The sequence below is a fragment of the Apium graveolens genome, chromosome 10, assembly GCF_009905375.1.
Source record: "Apium graveolens cultivar Ventura chromosome 10, ASM990537v1, whole genome shotgun sequence".
NCBI classification, from domain to species: domain Eukaryota; kingdom Viridiplantae; phylum Streptophyta; class Magnoliopsida; order Apiales; family Apiaceae; genus Apium; species Apium graveolens.
Genome location: NC_133656.1, coordinates 93,516,136 through 93,541,311, shown reverse-complemented (window position 1 = coordinate 93,541,311; position 25,176 = coordinate 93,516,136). Strand labels below are relative to the sequence as shown.

General features: G+C 34.6%; 1 long non-coding RNA gene and 1 pseudogene across 1 annotated transcript; both read left to right on the top strand.

Moving 5' to 3' along the window:
* The window catches only part of LOC141690754 (uncharacterized), a 128,364-nt pseudogene that overhangs the window by 57,311 nt on the left and 45,877 nt on the right, over window positions 1-25,176 (top strand).
* Window positions 23,127-24,544, top strand: LOC141693375 (uncharacterized). Its single transcript, XR_012563092.1, has 3 exons — window positions 23,127-23,263; window positions 23,409-23,489; window positions 24,171-24,544. It is a non-coding gene; the product is annotated as an uncharacterized LOC141693375 (long non-coding RNA).

Sequence of the window (25,176 nt, the reverse complement as noted above, 5' to 3'; positions counted from 1 at the left end):
TATGTTCTGTAATTTGAACAAATATTCTGCAAACTAAACATGTTTCGTAAAATAAAGCATTTTGTAATGTTCTACATGCAGTACATGTATGATGTTTAAGATTTTGAATAAAATAATGATCTTTGTAGACCATTATTCACAAAATAATACGTTTTGCAATGTTTTTATGCAAGATTTTAGTTGCAGAACATAAGTGGTCTCCAACGAAGACGTGACCTCCATAGAACTTGACTATATATATATATATATATATATATATATATATATATATATTTATATATTCTGTAACGGCTGAGAATTAAATATATATATATATATATATATATATTCTGTAACGATTGAGAACTAAATATATATATATTTTTTTATTTTGTAACGGCTGAGAATTTAGTATACATATTCTGTAACAGCTGAGAATTAAATATATATATATTCTATAACGGCTGAGAATTAAATATTATATTCCGTAACGACTGAGTTAATACAATATTTAAGTCTGTCGGTTACACTTTCATTTCTTATACTATAAATACCGAAAGAAAACAGAAGGTGGAGAGACAGAGAAAAAACACATCTCAAAAACTCTCTCTTTTCTCTCTATATTCGCTCCTGCAGAATATATATATATTTCTTCGGTGAACTGAGGTGTTAGTCGAAGTTGAGTATAGCTTGTCTGTGGAGGCTCTGCTCTATGCTGTTTTATCCCGCGGGAGATATTGCTGCAATAATCACATGTAAGTAGGCAATAATCTCTTCAAAAACAGTCAGGACTTGTTCTGAAGTCCTGGTGACTCAGTTGTTCATGTATTATGGTACGCTTCTTCTACTGTCTTCTTTGATACAGTCTCATATTAGTTTGTTTTTTTGCCTTCGTGGATCATTTTGTTAACCAATGGCTTGACTTTATTTTATTAAATATGTTATATAACTGCCTCATTGTTGCTATAGTTTTAAATATTTCCAACAATCTTGAAGAGATTATAGTTATATATAGTTAATTAGCAAGATGGTTAACGAAACTGGTGATGTTCCTAAGAATGTTGAGACCGGTTCTGGTTCTCATGGTACTGCATCCATTGATGGGACCACGTATCATTTTCCCCAGCCAACTGATTTATCGGTTATGCCTGATAAATTCAGTGGTCGAGCTTCTTTTTCTCGTTGGCTGAAAAAGATGTAGCTCTGGTTAACGGTTAAGGGTCTATGGCCAGTGGTATAGTATGATCTTTATGTGTTTGATCAAGAGAAGGTTGAATCTGTTAAGGCCAATGCTTTATGGGATGAAAAGGATGGGTGGCTAGGGCAGCCATTTTGGCAACCTTGGCGAACACCTTATTCGATGTTTATTCATCAGATGCCTATACTGCTAAGGTCTTATGGGATAAACTGAACTAAACCCATAATACTGATTCTCAAGGACTTGAGAAGTATTCTGTGGCTAGATTTCTTGAGTTCAAGCTGGTGGATGGAAAATCCATGACTGAACAGGTTAATGAGTTTGAGATGTTGGTTCATGTTTTGGGTGAGTCCGGTATGATATTGCCTAAGAAGTTTCGAGTGATGTCTGTGATTGAAAAACTCCTTAAGTCTTGGGAAGAGTTTGCTCTCTCCCTGAAAAGACAAAAAGGAGAGATCACTTGGATTAACTTGATGTTGGACATCTCTGTGCAAGAGCAACACAAGTCCAAATAAGGACAAATAGAAAGGTAGTTACTAAGAAGGCTAACACTAAACCTGACAAGAACAAGGCTAAGAAACCAAATGCAAATAAATCATGTTGGTCTTGTGGATAAGTTGGTCATTGGAGAAAGGACCGTCCTAATAAGAAGGCTAAGGAAGCTGGAGTGGTAGCTCAAGAAAATATTGTGCTTGGACTTGGAACCACGAGTGGGCCTGTAGCTAACATGGTTGTTGGTGAGGTCGTTGACTCTGGATCCGATAACGGGTATGTTACTTACTACCCTGTACTACTTTCCACTTATTTTTCATATGAGTGGTTGATTGATACTGGAGCTAATGTACATATTTGTACTGATATTAGCTTGTTTGTATTTTATCAACAGAGTCATGGAGTGACAGTGGCGATGGGGAATGCTAGTGCTGCACAAGTGCTTAGAGTAGGAAATGTGGATCTAAAGTTTACTTCTGGGCGTATTTAGTCTCTTACTAAAGTGCATCATGTTCCCTATATTCGTAGAAATATAATAAGTGGAAGTTATTTAGTTAAGAACGGCTTTGAACTTTCTTTGAAATGTAATAAAGTAATTATTACTTATATTGGTACATCTTTTGGCAAGGGTTACTTGTTTGATGGTTTGTTTTTAATAAATACTGAACCCGTTTTGGGTAATTTTGTAAATGACAGTGTTGCACCTTCTGTTAATTGTGTAGAATTATCTGATTTGTGGCATTTACGAACTGGTCATTTAAATTTTGGTGCTATAAAGAATATGATGAATTTAGAGTTGATTCCAAAGCATGCCATTGATAAGAAATCTAAGTTTCAAGTGTGTGTAACTGCTAAACAAACAAGGAAACCTTTTCTTAATATTGTTAGGGATTCGGACTTGTTAGATTTAGTTCACTCGGACATATGTGAATTTGATGGTATGTTGACGAAGGATCACTGTAGATATTTCATTACTTTTATAGATGATTGTAGTAGATATTGTGTTAGATATATTTGATAATGTCATGGCTAATATGTTTTATGTTTAGCTTTCAGATCTTACTTGAACAGGATAAATCAGTACTTAACTGTTGATCAGTACTTATACTGGAAGTCAGGACTTAAGGATATCGGTACTTATGTTATCAGGAGATAATCATCAGAAGATAGATATCAGAACTTAAGTGCTGAAGGACGATCAGATAAGGACAGTAGCTGATTAAAGGAAAGAAGATCAAGATAAACATAAGAAGAGATATGCATGAAGAAAGAATTCTGTAAAGAATGGAATACTTGGAAGAAAAGATATCTGATTGATATATTTTAGGAAGCAGAATTATATTCCATATCAATTAGCGATTATCTTGTAACTGTGTAGTATATAAACACAGACATAGGGTTTACACTATAAGTGTTATCATAATTCGAGAAGATTATTCATTGTAACCCTAGCAGCTCTCGTGATATTGTTCATCACTGAGAGGTAACAGTTCTATACTGTAACAGAGTTTATTGTTTCAATAAAGTTTGTTTTCTGTTACTTAAGTTCTTAAAGTTCGATTTGAGTGTACTATACACTGTATTCACCCCCTTTACAGTGTGTGTGTGACCTAAGAAGTGGTATCAGAGCCTATCTGTTAACACACATACAGTTAAAGATCCAAACACAATCATGTCGAACACAGAAACTCCAACTAAGCCTACCAAAACTGAGGAACCACCAAAGACACAAATTCAGAGTCGGTATGAGACCATCAGAGTTCCCATACTGAGACCATCTGAATATCCCATATGGAAGGTAAGGATGACCATGTTCCTGGAAGCAACAGATCCAGAATACCTTGATAGAATCAAGGAAGGCCCTCACAAACCAACCAAGCTCGCTGTTGCAGTTGCAGGTGAAGCCGCAAAGACCGTACCAAAGGAGAAGAGTGATTATACTGCTAAAGATATAGCATCAATTGCTAAGGATGCCAAGGTACGACACTTACTGCATAGTGCCATTGATAATGTAATGTCAAACAGGGTAATCAACTGCAAGACTGCTAAGGAGATATGGGATGCTCTGGAAATAAGGTGTCAGGGAACGAAGATAATTAAGAAGAACAGGAAGACAATACTCACTCAAGAGTATGAACACTTTGACTCAAAGATTAATGAGTCATTGAATGATTTATATGATAGATTTGTCAAACTTTTGAATGATTTGTCATTGGTTGATAAAGAGTATGATCTTGAAGATTCAAACCTTAAGTTCCAGTTAGCTCTTCCTGAATGCTGGGATTTGAAGGCAACGACAATAAGAGACAACTACAATCTTGATGAAACAACTCTTGACGAAATCTATGGAATGCTCAAGACTCATGAGCTTGAGATGGAACAAAGAAGCAAGAGGAAAGGAGGAAAGTCAAGGACAGTTGCTCTTAAGGCTGAAGAAGAATCCCCCAAAGCAGCTTCCTCAAAGAAAGACAAGGGTAAAGCTCTTTTCATAAAGTCTGATACTGAGTCGTCAAGTTCTGAGAGTGATGATGACTCAGATTCTGAAAGCTTGCCTGAGACTGATGCTGATGAGGAGATGATGAAGCTGTGTGCTCTTATGGTGAAAGGAATCACAAAGATTGCATACATGAAGTTCAGGAAGGGAAAGAAGTTTTCCAGGAAAGGCATAAGTTCTGATAAGAAGAATTTTAGAAGATCTGAAGGCAGAGGAGGAAAGTCTGACAGAGGAGATTACACCAATGTTAAATGCTATAACTGTGGTGAGAAAGGCCACATATCTCCTGATTGCAAGAAGGTAAAGGGTGACAAAGGCAAGGCTCTTGTCACAAAGCAGAAAAGCTGGACAGACACCTCAGACTCTGAAAGTGAGGAAAACTATGCATTGATGGCAAATGCTGATAAAGAAAGTGCTGAGAGCAGTTCTGAAGCTGCTGAAACAAAGGTACCTCAGACTACTTATGCTTTTTATACTGATGATATTAATGAGTTGAGAAGATATCTTAAAACCATGTTTGTTAGTTATAGAGATCAAACTTTAACATGTGAAAGATTAACTTCTGAAAATCTTGCATTTAAGAAAATAAATGATTTCTTAGAAAAAGAGTTAGTCATGTTCCATCAAACTCAGAAGGATAGAGATGATGCTTTTTATGTTAGGGATGAAGTGCTAAAAATGAATGAATCTCTAAAAACTGAGTTAGAAAAGGAAAGAGAGATTATCAGGACTTGGACTAACTCTGGCAAAACAACTCAAAATTTGCTAAGTAGTGGAAACTGGAAAGAGGGCTTAGGTTATGGAGAAGATAAGAATGATAAAGGAACTGAAGAAATTAAGCCTGTTGATAAGCAAAAGCCAAAGTTAAAACCTGTTAAGTTTGTAATTGTAAAGTCTGAAAATGAGAAATCAGAAGTTACAAAGGAATTAACTTCTGACAAACTAAAACAGGAAAAGACAGCTGAAGTGAACATAGGCTTAATGACAAAGAAGCAGCTTAAGTATAAGCTGAAAGATGTTAAAAATGCAAACAAGGTAAAATTACCTAGAAAAAATAGGAATGGAAAGGAAGGTGTGAATAAAAGCAATAATTATAAACCTGTTCCTGATGCTTCTAGGAAAATATGTCATAACTGTGGAAGTTCTAACCATCTGGCTTCTTTTTGCAGGAAGAATAAGAATATTAACTCCTTACCTTCAAAATCAGGAGTTAAGAGTCAGTCTGTTGGATACAAACCACAAAATCCTTGTTTTCATTGTGGTAGTTTATGACATTCCATTTATACTTGTAAGGAATATCATAGCTTGTACTATGATTATTATCAAATAAAACCTTCTTTGAAGAAAGTTTCCATTGTTCCTTCTAGTGTAAATTCTGATTCAAAGTCTGATAGTGTAAGTTCTGATAAGAAAAATGTTAACATAAACTCTGATGCTAAATCCGCTGCAAATGTTAACAAACTTAATAAGGCCAAAGGATCCAAGCAAGTCTAGGTCCTTAAAACTAATAATTAGTGGTCTTTGTGATTGCAGGGCAACAGGAAAAATATTCTAGTTCTGGACAGTGGATGTTCAGGACATATGACTGGAAATAAGGCCCTGCTATCAGACTTTGTGGAGAAAGCTGGCACAAGTGTTTCTTATGGAGATGGCAACATTGGAAAAACATTGGGATATGGCAATATCAATCTTGGAAATGTCATAATTAAAGAAGTAGCTCTGGTCTCAGGACTTAAACACAACCTACTGAGTATAAGTCAAATCTGTGACAGAGGTTATCATGTTGATTTCTTTGAAGAACACTGTGAAATTGTGAGTAAATCTAAAGGCAAAGTTGTTCTGAAAGGATACAGGCGTGGTAACATTTATGAAGCTAAGCTTTCAACAAGTACTGATGGTTCTGCAATCTGTCTGATGAGTAGAGCATCAATTGAAGAAAGCTGGAATTGGCATAAGAAACTCTCTCATTTAAATTTTAACAATATAAATGATCCGGTCAAGAAAAATCTTGTGAGAGGACTACCAAAGTCAGTATTTGCTCCTGATGGTCTTTGTGATTCCTGTCAGAAGGCCAAACAAAGAAAATCTTCATTCAAGAGCAAGACTGAATCATCAATTCTTGAGCCTTATCATCTACTACATGTTGATCTATTTGGTCCAGTAAATGTCATGTCTATTGCAAAGAAGAAGTATGCGTTGGTCATAGTGGATGAGTTCACCAGATACACATGGGTGTATTTCTTGCACACAAAAAGTGAAACTGCATCTATCTTGATTGATCATGTCAAACAGCTGGATAAAATGGTCAAAGATTCTGTGAAAATTTTAAGGAGTAATAATAGCACAGAGTTCAAGAATTTGATAATGGAAGAGTTCTGCAAAAACCATGGAATAAAGCAGGAATTTTCTGCTCCCGGAACTCCACAGCAGAATGGAGTTGTTGAAAGAAAGAATAGGACTCTCATTGAAGCTGCACGTACAATGCTTGAGGAAGCAAAGCTTCCAACCTATTTCTGGGCTGAAGCTGTGCAGACTGCTTGTTTTACTCAAAATGCAACACTCATTAACAAGCATGGAAAAACACCATATGAGATGGTGAAGAAAAAGAAGCCAAATCTGAAATACTTTCATGTATTTGGATGCAAGTGTTTTGTTCTCAAGTCTCATCCTGAACAGCTATCAAAGTTTGATCTAAAAGCTGATGAAGGAATCTTTGTTGGATATCCACTTTCCACAAAAGCCTTCAGAGTCTATAATTTGAGAACAAAAGTGGTCATGGAATCTATCAATGTCTCTTTTGATGACAAGAAGATTACTGGTCTTGAAGATTTCATTGACCATGATCAGCTGAGATTTGAAAATGAAGACTCAAATTCTGATACATAAAATCCTGACAGTCTAAGTCCTGATACTGTAAACTCTGATGGATTAAACTCTGATGTTATTGAAACTGTGGTAACTACGTCAAAGGAAGATGCACCTATGCAGGGGGGGCATACTCAAGATCCTACCTCATCTCAAGAAACATCAGAACATGCATCTGGCTCTTCAAGTTCTGATTCGTCAAGTTCTGATAAGCCAAATTCTGATAGTGCTGAAAATCTAAATACTGAAGAATCCAACTCAGAGAGCATAGTTTCAGGGGGAGCATCAGAAAATGAAAATGAAGATAGCATGGATCATGGGGGAGCATCCAGTTCTAGAGATAACCTTCCATCTGCAAGGAAGTGGACAAAATCACATACACCTGATTTGATAATTGGAAATCCTGATGCAGGTGTCAGAACTAGAACAGGTACTTCAAATGAATGTCTCTACAATTCTTTTCTCTCTCAGACTGAGCCAAAGAAAGTTGAAGAAGCTCTTCAAGATGCTGATTGGGTGCAAGCAATGCAGGAAGAGTTAAATGAATTTGAAAGAAACAAAGTCTGGACCCTAGTGCCAAGACCAAAGAATAGATCTGTTGTTGGTACAAAATGGGTATTCAGAAACAAAACTGACAGTGATGGCATAATTACAAGGAATAAGGCAAGACTGGTTGCAAAAGGATATTCTCAACAGGAAGGAATTGATTATGATGAAACATTTGCACCAGTTGCTAGGTTAGAAGCCATAAGGATATTTTTGGCTTATGCTGCTCACAAAAAGTTTACTGTCTTTCAAATGGATGTGAAAAGTGCTTTTCTCAATGGAGAATTGGAGGAGGAGGTATATGTTGAACAACCTCCAGGCTTTGTAGATACCAAACATCCAGATTATGTCTACAGGCTTGATAAAGCACTTTATGGACTTAAGCAAGCTCCTAGAGCATGGTATGAGATTTTAGCTCAGTTTCTTCTGGAAAGTGGATTCAACAGAGGAACAATAGACAAAACACTTTTCTATCTCAACCATGGAAAGGACCTACTTCTTGTCCAGATTTATGTTGATGATATCATCTTTGGATCTACAAATGACAGACTTTGTAAGAAGTTTGCCAAACTGATGCAGTCAAGATATTAGATGAGTATGATGGGGGAACTTAGCTACTTTCCGGGCCTTCAAGTCAAGCAGAATGAAGAAGGCACTTTCATTTGTCAATCTAAGTATACCAGAAACTTGCTGAAGAAATTTGGAATGCAAGATTGTTCAAGTGCATCCACTCCCATGGCCACTGCAACAAAACTGGATAAGTATACTGGTAAATCAGTAGATGTTACTGACTACAGAGGTATGATTGGCTCTCTACTATATCTAACTGCTAGTAGACCTGATATCATGTATGCTACCTGTCTTTGTGCAAGATTTCAAGCAGATCCAAGAGAACCTCACTTAACAGCTGTGAAAAGAATCTTTAAATATCTTAAAGGAATAGCTGATCTGGGATTGTGGTATCCTAGAGAATCAGACTTTAAACTAATAGGTTACTCAGATGCAGATTTTGCAGGCTGTAAAATTGACAGGAAAAGCACAAGTGGAAGCTGCCAATTTCTTGGAGGCAGATTGGTTTCTTGGTTCAGCAAGAAACAAAAGTCAATTTCCACATCAACTGCAGAAGCAGAGTATATTGCTGCAGGAAGCTGTTGTGCACAGATTCTTTGGATGAAGAATCAGTTACTGGATTATGGGTTAACATATTTCAAAATCCCTATTTACTGTGATAATCAAAGTGCTATTGCTATGACAGGTAATCCAGTTCAACACTCTATGACAAAGCACATCAGCATCAGGTACCACTTCATCAGGGAACATGTGGATGAAGGTACAGTGGAATTGCATTTTGTTCCCACAGATCAACAACTAGCAGATATCTTCACAAAACCACTATGTGAAGCTACTTTTACAAGATTGGTAAATAAACTTGGAATGGTTTCAGGTTCTTTCTCTAAATATGCTTAGTCTTGTTTTGGGTTATCAGACTTTATGCTCAGTATTTACAGAATTAATCTCATTGTGTATTCTGTGCTTAATTGATAAATGTTTTTAAGTACTGACTGTTGTCTGATATATATTTCTCAACTCTGATAAGTGATATGTCTGTTTAAGTAATTATTCAATCCTATGAGGATAACTGTGCTAGATACTGACCTAGTAGTCTTCAATAAACAAATGATTCCATGTAAGAAGTAATTATTTCTGTGGAAATCTTATGACACAACAAATTCTGATAATTGAGCTTAGTTGAGTTTACTTTGTTTATCTTATTACTAAGTCACAAATTAGAATAATGTTACTCATCTGTTAAGTTCTGATTCAAGTAAAACTGCTGAATGTACTAAGTGCTGATAAACCTCACTTATCAAAAGAAAAAGAAAAAGAATCAAAGAATAACATCAGGTACTCCTTTGAGATCTAGAGTAAAAATGTGGAAGGGACGACCCAAGTGCATTGCTGGTATTAAGTAAATATGCATTAGAAAAGCAAAATATTTTCTTGGTGACTTTTCACACTCTATGATTACTGGAGAAATACACTGATAAAAGCATAAATTCTGATACGCAGTCGTGACTCACTTACACTGAGAAGCCACTGTAACATAGAATTTGAAAAGATGCATAAAATTAGCACAAAACAGTTGAGGTGGACTCATGCATGACCTCATTTATCAGTAGGTTTCAGGATAATGACAGCTCTTTAGCAAAATTTTAATTATGCCTTATTTCTAAGATGTACTGAAGTGAATCAGACTTTACTCTTTGTCTGTTATTTAGCTTAATACACACACTAATCACTCCATATGAATGATGAAAATTACTGTGGTGGTCTATGTTATTTTAGATAAACAGTCATTGTGTCACTTTGCACAAATTCTGAGGACAAGTTCTAGTTACACGTTCTGATGATTAAGTTCTGAAGTCTACAACTCAGAACTTGTATGAGGATTTACTAAGATGGGCATTTCTTTTTCGAGTTAAGAAATTATGTTCTGATGACTGTTAAGTTCTGGTATAGGTCTAAATTCTGATTTCTCAGTCTAATCCTTTACTTGGCTTATCTGTGAATAAAATTTGGTAACAGTCTCAGTTCGAACTAGAATATGTTGAAGTGGAAGATTAATAGTCACTATGATTAGGATTAATGGTATTCGTACTTGAACAGTCCACTGTTACTTGTTTCTTGTGCGTTTTAAACCATGTTAACTCTTTCCAATGAATGTTATTCTTTTTCAAAGTCTAGGGAGACGAGGTAGAATTAATTTTACCTGTCAGCATTCAATTTCTTTGCGTCTTCTGGCATTCTCTTGCCTATATAAGCAACCACTTCACATCAGCCTTCCCATCACACTTTTATCACAAACTCACTCTCGTTTTTCATTTATCATCACAAATGGCTGCATTTGGCTGGTTCTACAATTATGGTGATGAGACTGTGCATGTCTTTTTGAATGGAATTCCAACTCCATACCCTATCACCAACATTCCTCACAATCTCTGGATTCAATTTCCAGAGGTTATCAAACGTGATCTGGTGGCCGTTCGAAGAGAACTTTATCTTCTTCGTCTTCGCCAGCAAGAGCGAATCATCCGACTCGCCATTCTGTTTGTCGAGAGTAGGAAGAAGAAGATGACTTAATCTCGTCTTCTTCCTGTTTTTCTTCATCATCAGCTTTGTCAGGCTTCTTAGCTAGGACTAAGGCTGTTGATGTTAGGTTTAGAAGCTTAGGGAAAATCTTGTATAAGTATTGATGTAATTTCCATTTCATGAATGTATTGTCTTGATATATTAATGAAAGTTGTTTTTACTTCAATATTTTATCTCTGAGTTATTTTATCTTGTGTTGATAAATCCTGATTGATATTCTGATGACCATATAAATTTTATTTTATATTAAGTTCTGATTCATTTTCAGCACTTACTTATCTAATTTATCTTGGTCATTTTCATGTGATTTATTTTCAGAATATTAATGATGCAGTGAAAAATAATTCAATCAGTGATAACGGTTTAAATTTTGAATTAAAACTGTTTCTCTTGATAAATGGAACGGTTTTTCCTTGAAACTAGGCAAATGGGTAAGTAATGATTCCTGTTTTCTCGAGCCCAGTAACTATCCGTTATTACTGCATGTCTGACAGGTGTCCAACGGTAACATTTTTGTTCAGAGTATAAGTACAACAGAGAGAGGATTTCTTTAATCTTTTATTTCCTTCATATTTTTTTCTCTCTACTTACTCTCCTTCTTCTCACGTTGGTTTTTCATACAGACATTTTATCAAACACCTAACAGGCACTTTTGAATCTCAATTTTTCACATGGCACCTAAGGATTTAATCATTGATGGAGCTAAGTTTGTTCCAAACAACTATGCTGCAATTCTTGATCATGCTGAAGCTCCATCTGAATTGCATTTTGCGCAAGATCTTCTTGCACACAGTGAGATTGGGTACGCATTAACACAGCCTGAAGTCTTTTCGAGTCAACAAGTTCTGACGTTTTGGCGGACTGGGCACTTTGATGATGGTGGTAAACATGGCACTCCCAGTATTGTTTTTGAAGAGGGTGATTCATCTTATGTAGTCACTCCTGGTACAATACGCAAAGCTCTACATCTCCCAGAAAATTGTACTTTTTCAACTCCAGAGGAATCAGCACTTCAGGAGTTAATGGCTGATTTGGGATATGAAAAGAGTTTGGCAAAGCTTGGGCAGTTAAAAAGGGCTAATATCAGAAGAGAATGGAGTTTCTTCTTTGACTGCATCACCAAAGCTTTTGGGAACAAATGTTCGAATTTTGATGCTATCCCAATTCTGAGTCAGCACATAGGGTATGCTATTATTCATCAAACTCATTTTGATTTTGCAACTGGAATAATTGGTTCTATTGGGGATAGGATGACAGAGGATAGAAATGTTGTCTATTTTGCTAGATTCTGTCAACTTATATATACTTTTTGTACTGATGAACCTCAATTAGTCAGTTCCTCAACCCCACCTTTTAGAGTTACAAAACGATACTTTAATGATCTGGTAAATGCTAATACAAAGAAAATAGTGGTTAGACCATTACAGATTCCTCCGTCTGTAAAACAGATCCTAGTAAATGCTGATCCTGATACTTATAGATCTGTTTACTCTGATGTTCAACCAACCACAAACACCCAAAAACCATCATCCTCAGCACCTACCACTCATACTACTCAACCTACCCTCAGGACTTATCTCAAATCCTATCTCTCTACTTCACAGACTGTTCAACCCTCATCCTCCAATCCAAAGAGGACAAAAACTATTCCTCAAACACCTCAAAAGAGGAGGAGACTGTACTGAGAGATGAATCTGATACTGAGGAACAGGTTCCTTCTTCAGAACCTGTTGTTTCTGAAGCTGAGAAAGAGATTTCTCAGAAGGATTCTGAAATTGGGGGTTCAAGGCTTCTCAAGAGGCTTAGACGAATGACAGTTCCTGAAACTCCCAAGGAATCCAAATCAACAAAGAAGTACAAGAAACAGAGGGCACAAAGGCCAGTTTCAGATGATGAAGAGGAAGCAGCTAAGGAAGGGGATCAGGAATCTCTGATCTCACAAGACAAGGAATTTGCTCCAGTCACTTCTTCTCCATCAACTCCATCTCAGGAAGCTGTATCTGACAATGCTAACTCACCATCTGTGTCTCTTGTTGATCCAGGCACAAGTACTGATATTGATGTTCAACACTTGGTTGTGTTTGAAGTATTTCTCTTAGAAGCTCCAACAGCACCAAATCCTTCACCAACACCTGTTACTGATGCTGTTCAAACTCCAGAATTATCTAAGACACCTTCTCTGCATCTAGATACTGATGATCAGACTTTAGGTGAGCATCAAGATATGGCTGTTGATCAGAACTTAGAACAAGATCAGCAATTAGAGGATGCTGAAGCCTCCATTGCTACTCACACTGTTGTCTTATCAGCAGATACTGATTCTTTAAGTTCTGATGCTGCACATGCTGGAGATACTGGTGATGCTGCTCCAACTGTAGATGCTGATGAAGCAGGTCCTTCAGGACTTACTCCTCAACAGACTCTTCCTAAGTCTGAACTGGTTAAAAAGTTTGTTACCGGGGAAGCACCAGTACCTTGGAGTGAAACTCCTGCAGGTCAGGAGTGGACTAAGGAATGGAACTCAGTTTCATGTGTTCCAACTGACAAGCATCTTGCTGAGCACTTGACTAAAGCTGATGAAATGTTAAATTCTGATGATTTCAAAACTCAGCTTAGAGTCACTGCATTGAGTAATAAACATTTACAAGGTCTTCATTCAACTACTCATGCAGAGCTACACAAGATTCAGGAGAACTTTATCAAACAGGAACAAGTTTGGAAAATTGATAAGAAAAAGTTCTTCCAACCTACCATTGACAGGATTGCTTATATTGAGAAGACTCAAGATCATAAACAAGCTCAGATTGATGAAATTCTGACAAATCAAGCTTTTCAGCAATCGCAACTTACTGAAATCCAATCCTCAGTGGAATTACTTATCTCTCTTTTACTACCTGCTGATGCCAAAAAGGGGGAGAAGGTAATTAAGTCCAAATGCAAAACTAACAAGACACTGCAAGGAAAGGATGATGGAAATGATGACCAAGGATACTCTGGAATGGGTAGCGGTCATAGTCAAGGTAGAAGGTTTACATCAAGACAAGCTAGTCACAGGACAAGTTCTGATACTGGGAAAAGAATAAGTTCTGCTGCTGGTAAAAAGTTAAGTTCTGATGAACTTTTAGATCTTGATGAGGAAATGTCAAGACGGTTATTTCTTCAAGAAAATCCAGGAATGGACTTGGAAAGTTTAAAGGAAGAAGAAGCCAGACTTAAATCAGAGAAAGTCACATCTAAATCTGAAGCTTCTGGTAAAAAGTCACTTCCAAAACTCAAAGGCATTGTGATCAAAGAAAGGACACATACTGAAGCAACATTGGCTAGATCACAACCACAGATAGATCCAAGATCCAAGGGTAAAGAAAAGGTTGGTGAACCTATCAAGGTTTATGTACCTCCTGAGGATGAAGAAATTACTGATGAAAAGGATGATCTTGTTCTGACTTCAAGAAAAGTTCTCAAAACAACCTCTGACATGGCTCAAGTTGTTCAGAGTCAAGAAATTGTAAGTTCTGATATTCAAAAGAAGCAAGTAACCTCTGACACAGCTCAAGTTAACTTGATATCAGAAGATAGACCAAAGACACTCCTACCAGGATTCACTAAAGCAAAACAGACTCAATCTTTGAAGACTACTGCAATTGGTTTTGAAGCAAGAGTAGTTACTGTAAAGGAAGCAAGAGATAAAACTGGATTGGGAAGTGCTGATGAAAGAAGAGTACACAACACTACCAATGATCCAACTTCCTTGAGTGAACCAGGTATTGGAGCAACTCCTGAGAGATTGAATCAACTGGAATCTGTACAGATGGTTTACCATACCTACTTGAAAGAATACATCATGTTGTATTTCATGACAGATGGTAGGGTTTATCATATAAGACAAAATGCCATTCCGTTGAAGTATTTTGAAGAATTGGAGCATGTACTTTTCTTACTTTAAGTGGATGACAGAATAACAGGGACTGCTGCAAACTACTTAAAAGAACAGATTCAGAGACAGAAAAGGCTTTATTCTGTTAAGTCTGACAGCACATATGTTCCAAAGTATAGAGATCACAATGGTGATATTGTTGATATGAAGCCTAATACTGCACAGATCAGAACATATCTTGGTATTAAGGGACTTGAATTCAATCTGGAGTCTGACAAAGCTTATGTCATAAGACTAGATCAGGAGTTGAGAAAAGCAAAGATCAATGATCTCAGAGCTGCAATCTTTCAAACTGGTGAAGATACTGCAGAGCTTAAAGATGTCAAAAGGAGAATGATTGATGAACTCAGATATGCTGAGAAATGTTTGTTGAAGAACTATCTCAGAACAACTCCTGACATCAGAGAGATCAGAAAATAATGAAGCCAAGTCGAAGATCTACAACTGCTTAAATTCTGATATTTATACAGACTGAAGTTGTTATCAGAAGTTGAATATTGGTAAAGCTTTAAGGACTGTAAGTTATAGTTATCTAGTCTAATTCTCATGCATTTGTACTTAATGTTTTTGACATCATCAAATATCTGTTAAACTTGTATATTATGCTAATTTACAAGTTGGGGGAGATTGTTAGATATATTTGATAATGTCATGGCTAATATGTTTTATGTTTAGCTTTCAGATCTTACTTGAACAGGATAAATCAGTACTTAACTGTTGATCAGTACTTATACTGGAAGTCAGGACTTAAGGATATTAGTACTTATGTTATCAGGAGATAATCATCAGAAGATAGATATCAGAACTTAAGTGCTGAAGGACGATCAGATAAGGACAGTAGCTGATTAAAGGAAAGAAGATCAAGATAAACATAAGAAGAGATATGCATGAAGAAGAAATTCTGTAAAGAATGGAATACTTGGAAGAAAAGATATCTGATTGATATATTTTAGGAAGCAGAATTATATTCCATATCAATTAGCGATTATCTTGTAACTGTGTAGTATATAAATACAGACATAGGATTTACACTATAAGTGTTATCATAATTCGAGAAGATTATTCATTGTAACCCTAGTAGCTCTCGTGATATTGTTCATCACTGAGAGGTAACAGTTCCATACTATAACAGAGTTTATTGTTTCAATAAAGTTTGTTTTCTGTTACTTAAGTTCTTAAAGTTCGATTTGAGTGTACTATACACTGTATTCACCCCCTCTACAGTGTGTGTGTGACCTAACATATTGTTATGTTTATTTGCTTAAACATAAGGATGAAGCACTAGATAAATTCATTATGTATAAAAATGAAAATGAAACACAAACTGACAAAATAATTAAACGTTTGAGGTCTGATAGAGGCGGTGAGTACACGAGTACCTTGTCTAATGAATTTTGCGCAAGCAATGGTATAGTTCGTGGGGTTACTTCATCATACACACCTGAGTCTAATGGGGTGGCAGAGCAAAATAACAAAATTTTTAAAGACATGATTAACAATATGCTGATTAGTTCTGGGTTGTCTAAGTACATGTGGGGAGAGGCTCTCAATACGGCTTGCCCTATTCTGAATAAAGTCCCTCTAAATATATGGACAAGACACTTTATGAATTATGGATAAAATGTAAGACAAGTTTCAGTTATCTTCGTGTGTGGGGTTGCCTTGCTAAGGTGCTTGTCCCTGAACACAAGAGAAAGAAACTATGTCCGAAAATTGTTGATTGTATCTTTCTCGGCTATCTTGAAATCACAACTTCTATGAGATTTTTAGTTTTTAAATCTGACATAGATGGGATTGTGGCGAATACGATAGTTGAGTTTCGTGATGCAACTTTCTTTGAGGAAATATTTCATATGAAGACCAATATACCTTTGGGCAATTCTGAGTATGATCCCACTCACACATCGAGTTCTATTCCTGATCATGTGGAAAAGATGACAAATGTAGGGGCGGAACCTGGTGGTAGCTCTACTCCTAATGAAGTAGAGGAACCTAGAAGGAGTAAGCGTGTAAAAATAGTCAAGGACTTTGGAAGTGATTTTATCACTTACAATGTCGAGGATGCGCCTTTAATTTTTCATCGAGTCATGGATTCTTCACAGTCAAGGCATTGGAAATGCATTATGAAGAGTGAAATTGACTCAATTGTTTCTAACGGAACATGAGAGTTAGTTGATCTCCCTCATGGGTGTTCTACTATTGGATGTAAATGGATTTTCAAGTGGAAACTAACCCCGATGGCTCAATAGATAAGCACAAGATTAGGCTAGTTGCTAAGGACTTTAGGCAATTGATATATACTCTCCTGATGCCCGAATGACAACAATCAGAATGCTTATTGCACTGGCTTCTGTACATGGTCTTATCATCCATCAAATGGATGTAAAGATAACTTTTTTCTTCGTGGTGACCTTGAAGAATAGATTTATATGGATCAGCCTGAGGGATTTGTTGCTTCTGGTAATGAGAAGAAATTATTTTGACTAGTCAAGTCCATCTATGGCCTTAAACAAGCACCTATAGACTAGCATAAAAAATTTGATGAAACTGTTTTCGACTTCGAGTTTTTAGTTAATGAAAGTGACAAGTGTGTCTACTATAAGGTTATAGGTAATGATTGTGCAATTATGTGTGCTTATATATAGATGATATTTTGTTGTTTGGAACCAATATTGAGATTATTAACAAGATAAAGAGTTTCTTGAAGAGGCAGTTTGAAATGAAGGATATGGGTGAGGCTAGTGTGATTCTTGGGATCAAGTTGACTCAGTCAACTGATGGAATAATATTGTCACAGTCTCATTATATAGATAAATCTATACTTGAGAAGTACGGTTATTCAAATTGTAGAATCGCTACTATACCTATGATTCAACAGTTTCCATAGTCAAGAATAGTTCAGGAGGACTTGTGTCTCAGTTAAGGTATAATCAGATTATTGGGAGTTTGCAATATCTTGATAATGTGACTAGACCAGATATATCTTATTATGTGTCTAAGTTAGCTAGATATACAAGCTGTCCAAATAAGACTCATTGGGAGGCACTGGATAGGGTTCTTAAATATCTCAAGGGAACTATTTCCCTTGACTTGTATTACTGGAGATTTCCAGGGGGTACTTGAGGGTACAGTGATACAAGTTGGATAACTAAGAAATCTGGTTTCAATGGAGTGACTGGATATGTGTTTACCCTTGCGGGTGGAGCAGTGTCCTGGAAGTCTTCTAGAAAGACTTTGATTACTTGGTCTACTTTTGAGGCTGAGTTGTGTGCACTTGATGCCACAAGGACGGATGCTAAATTGTTACACGGACTCATGTCAATGTTACCTGTAGTAAGCAAGCCGCAACCTGCCATTTATGTTCATTGTGATAGCCATACAACTTTCGACAAGATCATAAGTGTGAAGTATAATGCTAAGACAAAAGACACATCCAAGTTAGACTGAAGTCTATAAGGGGTCTTGTGTCTAATAGGATTATTGCTATAAAGTTCATAGGAACTTAAGATAATATAGCTGATCCGCTGATTAAGGGGGCTTGGGCATGCTGTAGTCCTTAAGTCGAGGTTGGGGATGGGACTGGTAACCCATCATGATTCATCAAAAACGGGAACCCAATACACCTGAAAAGAAATCCCTCGAAGTGTATTCAATGTGGTAATAACAAGAGTTTTAATAAACTATGATGCAAACAGTTTTGGATTAGAATTTGATAAATACTGATGGACCAAATACTGTGCCAGGATTTATAAACTCTGAATGGGGTCAATTCGTAAGACAAGATGTTGGCAGTACATCTTTGGAGATGCCCAACTAAGAGAATGTAATTGTGTGGTCGCAATTAGAGGAAAGGGGTTATTCCTTGAACTCTAGAAGCATTCGATGAACAAAATCGAGACACGACCATAATGTCTCAAAGCCGTAGATTGGCACAATAACCTTTGACTTGTCGTCGTCTATGGAGTGTGGTTACACCCAACGGATAGAAATTCAAGGTGAAAAAAATCATCTATATCTGGTAGCTACCGAAGTAGGCGACTTAGGAGGGTTCAAACCCGGAAGGGTACCGACTCTGAAAAACAAGTCATGATGAGGATTGATATACATTTTTGTATGGATTTGTGAGGGATTTTTAAAAAAATTGAGATTTTAGGGTATAATTAAATTATACTCTTGATATAATTTCTGAATTCTAATAATTGGAGGTTGTTTCTTGTAGTGAAGACTTAAATTCTCGTGTTTGGGTCTAAGGATTTTTCTTAGTGTAATCCACAGAGAAATTGAGTTAAAACGGGGAACCTGAAAGAGTTATGAGATTCGTTTAATAATCAATTTAAATTAATTATTGACTTAATATTGTTTTAACTGGAAAAATAAGTTTATTGATATGTGGGCTAGACTCGACTGAGCTGGTCAACTCTGATTTAATTAAACTTATTTGAATATATATATATTCTGTAATGGCTGAGAATTAAATATATATATTCTGTAACGGCTGAGAATTAAATATATATATATATATTCTGTAACGGCTGAGAATTAAATATATATATTCTGTAACGAATGAGAATTAAATATTATATTCTGTAACGGCTGAGATAATACAATATTTAAGTTTGTCGATTACACTTTCATTTCTTATACTATAAATACCGAAAGAAAACAGAATGTGGAGAGACAGAGAAAAATCACATCTCAAAAACTCTCTCTTTTCTTTCTACATTCGCTCCTACAGAATATATATATATATATATATATATATATATATATATATATATATATATATATTTCTTCTCCGGAGAACTGAGCTGTTAGTCGAAGTTGAGTATAGCTTGTCTGTGGAGGTTCTGCTCTATGCTGTTTTATCCTGAGGGAGATATTGCTGCAACAATCACGATGTAAGTAGACAATGATCTCTTCAAGAACAGTCATGACTTGTTCTGAAGGCCTGGCGACTCAGCTGTTCTTGTATTATTTTTTGTGCACGGTTATGGCTATGGTGAACGGTACGCTTCTTCTATTGTCTCTGTTGATACAGTCTCATATTATTTTGTTTTTTGCCTTCGTGGATCAATTTGTTTACCAGTGGTTTGACCTTATTTTATTAAATCTGTTATATAACTGCCTCATTGTTGCTGTAGTTTTAAAGATTTCCAACAAGTTCGACTTATGTCGGAATTTACTTGGAATTTATAATTTCGAAATGAAATGAAAATTACGACTAATTCCAAACTTCTGACCCAACTTATTAACTCGTGACAAAAATTTGAAACTTGTAATCAAATACGAATTTGTGACCAACGCTCAACTAAACTCGTTAGAGTAAGTCCTATGTAATGCTATAAGTGAAGTCATTTATATAATTTAAAATCAAACACTAAAAATTTCAACTCCAAAAAAGTTTCATAATTGGATGCAAATATGTATAAATACATACTTGATTCTAAATTCGAAAAATGATGCATATATGCCACTACAGGAAATTTGATATTTAGCTATAAATAAATTTTCTACTAATATATATTGGTAGCTAAATATTATTATTATCTACTAATAACTAACTGTTAAAAAGATTGGTGAGTTTTGAGACCGTAGTATCAGCAAATAAGATGCGTAAGTTAAGTTTTACATAGTTAATACGTGGCAGGGAAATATTTGGAGCCCAAAAACTCCCGAATTTTGCTAAGTTTCAAGGCTGCTTTTCAAATTTTAGATTGTACAACCTGACGTGTCAAATAACACCCCCTGTAAATTCGCAACATTGCATACAAATGTATTTATCATTTTGCTAAGTGGGTGTTGTTTTATATTGCTTCTTATTATATACTTACTTTAAATTCCATGTGATGCACGAATTTTTATTAATATTTAATTTTTTTATTTATTTTGTAAATATATTTTAATTTTGAAAATATTTTTTGTAAATATATATTAATTATAAATTTATAATAAAAATAATAGGATAACTTTAGTAGAATAAGTAGACTCTATCAAGTAGTTTAATAATTTAGTAGTTTGACAGTTATATATAACATTATTTATTTATTTATTGAATACTAGAATACGTTATTGGTCGTATTTTAGTAGGATAAGTAGACAATATGTAATAGTTAATTAACAACTTAGTAGTTTAGCGGGTATATAACACTATTTATTTATTTTCCTTAATAACCAAAATTAGGGAATAACCGTTGAACCAAATTATACCCCATTCCGGTTATTATAGTATAAATAGTATAGATTTATACGTGTTAATGTTAAAAATAGAGAAGAACTAAATGTATTATATTTTATATGATTTCATATTTCGTTTAACAATTTTTAATTACATTAATGCAGAAATGTTTGATAGATTTAATACCTTAAAATTAAAATATATCATCATCAATTATCGTACATGTTGGCAATTGTTTTTGTTAACATTAGTTCCTAATTGTGTAAATGGTGTAGTTTTATTTTTATACACGTATGTTGATTACAGACGTGTATAAGAAGGATACTAATCACTTTCTGAATTAATTTTTTATTCGAAAAGATTGCCATAACAACAACAACAACCGATCATGCAACACACTTACAAAGAAATGCTAAAATTTACCCTCCGTCGTATTAATTGTTGGGTTCAATTCTAAATCACTCTAATTAGAAACAGATACTCAAATATTAAAATTTAAACTATATTTATAAAAAAATATAAAAATTTTAGTAAAAAAATAAAAAAAAGAAATTATTTAGTGTTTTCAGCATGTCTATAACTAGTATTTGGTATGTAGATTACCAAGGTGCCGCACTTCCAATATCGATTTATACGATTGTGATTTCCAAACAATGGGATGACAATGAATTTTTGTATAACCATCACATAAAATTAGCTAATTCTTTTTAATATTTTATTTTTATGCAACCTGGTTATACCAGCAACCTGGTTATACCAGCAACCTAGGTTCTGAACACTACTTTTCTTTTGTGGCAAAAAAAAACATAAATGTGCTGATTATTGAAATAGGAAAATAATGTTATCAAATGTCCGTAAAAAGCAATGATAACCAGAAGTCTAATTGCACGATTTAGAATTTATTTATTGGTAATAAATAGATGATAAAAATGTAGAAAAATGCATGAGACCTTATAGAAATCTAAAACTTCAAATAGTTATGTGGTAATCCAATTAAAATAGTCACACACGTGGATTCAAAATATTGTCACATGGAAACTTGTCACAATAACATCAATCTCAATATAAAAAAATATTTATATAATTATTCTAAATAAAAATTTGAAAGATTATTATAATAATAAAAAATAGATTTATAATATAAAAAATACAAATAAAATGCTTCATTCGGGCATATTATTACATACATAGCTATGTTCAAAAAAAAAATTCTGAAACCCACAAAATACGATTCGATCAATAAAAATGCTCGGCCAGACAATGAGGTTTTAAAAAGGCTTCATTTTTTCTTGAATATCTTGGCCCGTACAAAGTTGAAAATCACGACAAAAGTACGATTTCATAAAAATCCAAATTTTAAAAAAAATCCGGATGAAAGCCCCGTTCGACCTAGATAAAAGTCTAGTCATTTCAAAAAATCTGGATTTAAAAATATAGCTAAAATGATAAAAAAAAATGTTGATAATTAGTGGAATAATTTAATGTTAATTTCAGATAGAATCATGTTTAAATTATGCACTATAATAAAATATAAAATCAATTACTTTTGCTTAAATTTTTTTAGTTAAATTTACGAACACACATGAGTCGTCGCCTCAACCTCTTCTAATCAAGATCTCGACTTCTACACCAACCATATTGGTATTTTCGTTTAAGTTGTGGTCTTAATCTTTTTTAAAAAAATATATATAATTGTGTGGTATTTTACATTAGAATTACTTATATTTTGTGATAAAAGTTTAAAATAGATTAGGAGATTGCATAATAAAATCAATATTTTTCTTCACTGCTCTACGTAGTGCTATATATAATCAGAGGTCTTTTCAATTGAGAATTGCTAGAGTTCCGGAAATCGTCCCGAAACCGTTCCAAGATGATGAGATTGAATATTCATCAATAAATAAAATGGGTCCCTCATATATTAATATGAATTTTATTAATAAAAGTTGATATGTGTCATTTTAGGAATGTTTTTGGGATTTTTTTTTGTGTTGTAACATTGCTTAATTATGAAATAATACAATTATGTGACTAAATTTACATTAATTAATTACAGCTAAAACTCCGTACTATTAGTATTTAGCAACATTAATTATAAATTTGAACCCATTAAAATGTGTAAAAGAAATAGGCAAAAGGAATAATAATATTTATTTGAATTAAGAAATATGGGTAGATTTTTGATATATTCCCTGACCTTGAGTTAGGCGCTCTATTAAAATTTCAGAACTTCCCGGCTAAATTTTCCAAATTTTTTGATTTAGCGGCTCATGAGTAGATAAGGACAATTAGAGATTTCACCACGTTCATATTATTTTGTTTGACAGTTGTATCATGTGTGCCATGTCCGAGGAATCTGCAATCATAAATCATATTACCCAATTAATCGCTATTTAGCCTCGTCTTCTCATTTATCTCCTATAGCTAATGGTAATCTCTCTCTTTGTATTTTCAAATATTTGTATCATTTTAGATATCTCGTTTCAGGATTTTGGAGAAAGATAAAATTGCATCTTCAACCTGAAAATTCTTTATCAATCTCCAAAACCTAGTCACCGCATCTTTTTTCTTATAGGGCACGAGTAGATTGGGTACCTTCTCAACCATTTCAATGACCCAAAATTCCACACCGTCTATTAACACTCGAGGTAGTGAGGTATATGATTACATCTACACACTTATACAGTTTCATAATATGATATATTAATTTTTAAGTTAACTTGGAGATGTAGTAGCTCTATTGTGTTGATTTGCAAGAAACTGTTTTGATTTCAGTGGTTTAAGTTGTTTTATATTTTGTAAATTGATGCAGTGTGTTTATATATATGCATTTATGAATGTTTTAAGCCTTGATATGTTGGGAGTACAGCATAATTATTTGTGTTGGTTTAAGGCTTCTAATTAGGTTTTGCAGATTTAATTAATTAAACTTTGGTGATTATTTTATCTTGATGATGAATGATTATTTTTCATTAGAATGAGGGTATAATTAGGCATATTATCTTAGTTGTGTATTTCTCGTATAAAATTAAGCATTGTTCTGTGTCATTTGTTAATACAAAAGCTTGGTTTTATATTTTACTTATAATCTAAGGACGCATGTGCTATGCTTGCCCACATATATTCAACATGTTCGCCCATAAAAATAAGTGTACTTATTACTATAATTTAATATTAATACATGTTAAATCATCTCTCTCCGTGAACTCAAGAATTTTTTGGGGAGTAACTTTTACATCTAACAATTTGATGAAGAAGTCATTTTGATATGTCGTCATAAAGTATCTTAGACCTCAACATCTGCTGCTTTATGCTGATATCCTGCTCTATTTTGCAGTTCATCGGATATGAAACCGTGAAAAGCATGTTGGTGCTCTAAACCAGCGTGGACCTTAGTGGTTGTTCAATATCAACGAGGCCCAGTATGGAGTAACCAATACATATTAATATCTGTGATTTACCAAGCTAGCTGTGAACATATGGTTCAACAATTTAATGGAGCCTGGCACCTCTAACTAATCAAACTCCCGGTGCTTGAAGCCCATCAAGCAGCACTTGTGCAAAAATGGAACATAGAAGCAGCCTACGTATATTAAAAGTAAAGATGATTCCGAGCCTGTATTTTATCATTGTACAAAAATTGTATATTGATTACTTGTAATTTATAGAGTGTTGTTTTTTTACTTCTTTTTAACAAATTAATAATAAATTTTATTTTAAAATTATTTTTACAGTTGTATGCATTTAAATTGAAATAAAAAATCTTTATCTAAAAGTCACAAGCGTCTCGATTATTAGGTTTGATGTGGATAATAAGCGGATGTCACGTGGACGTCTCCCAGGCTTCCACATGGACGACTTTGAAGCTATAAAATTAGGAATTTGGACCTTTTACATGATGCCACATGGACCACTTACAAGTCGTCACATGTACAACCAAATATTTGCCATGTGTGTTATTGTGTGGCGCCATGTGGATTTTTGTGTCCACGTAGACTTTTGACACATCAGTCGATGACTCATCACCATATATCAATAATGCGGGGTCCGCACATCTTTTACCAACTAATATTCATATGTGTAGACAAAGACTCTTTCTCTACAAACTTTTACCTACCAATCGCTACCAATCTTTACCAATCTTGTATTGGTAGATATAGCTCTTTACATATGAATAAATAAGTTTTACCTACCTTTTTAGTTGGTAGGTAAAAGTCAAATTTCTTGTAGTGTGCATCCATATCAAATCATCAAGTAATCATAAACGACATGCATATATTGGAGAGAGATATAAAAATTAGTTAAGTTAGGAATTATTTTGATACAAGATGTAACTAGTATTG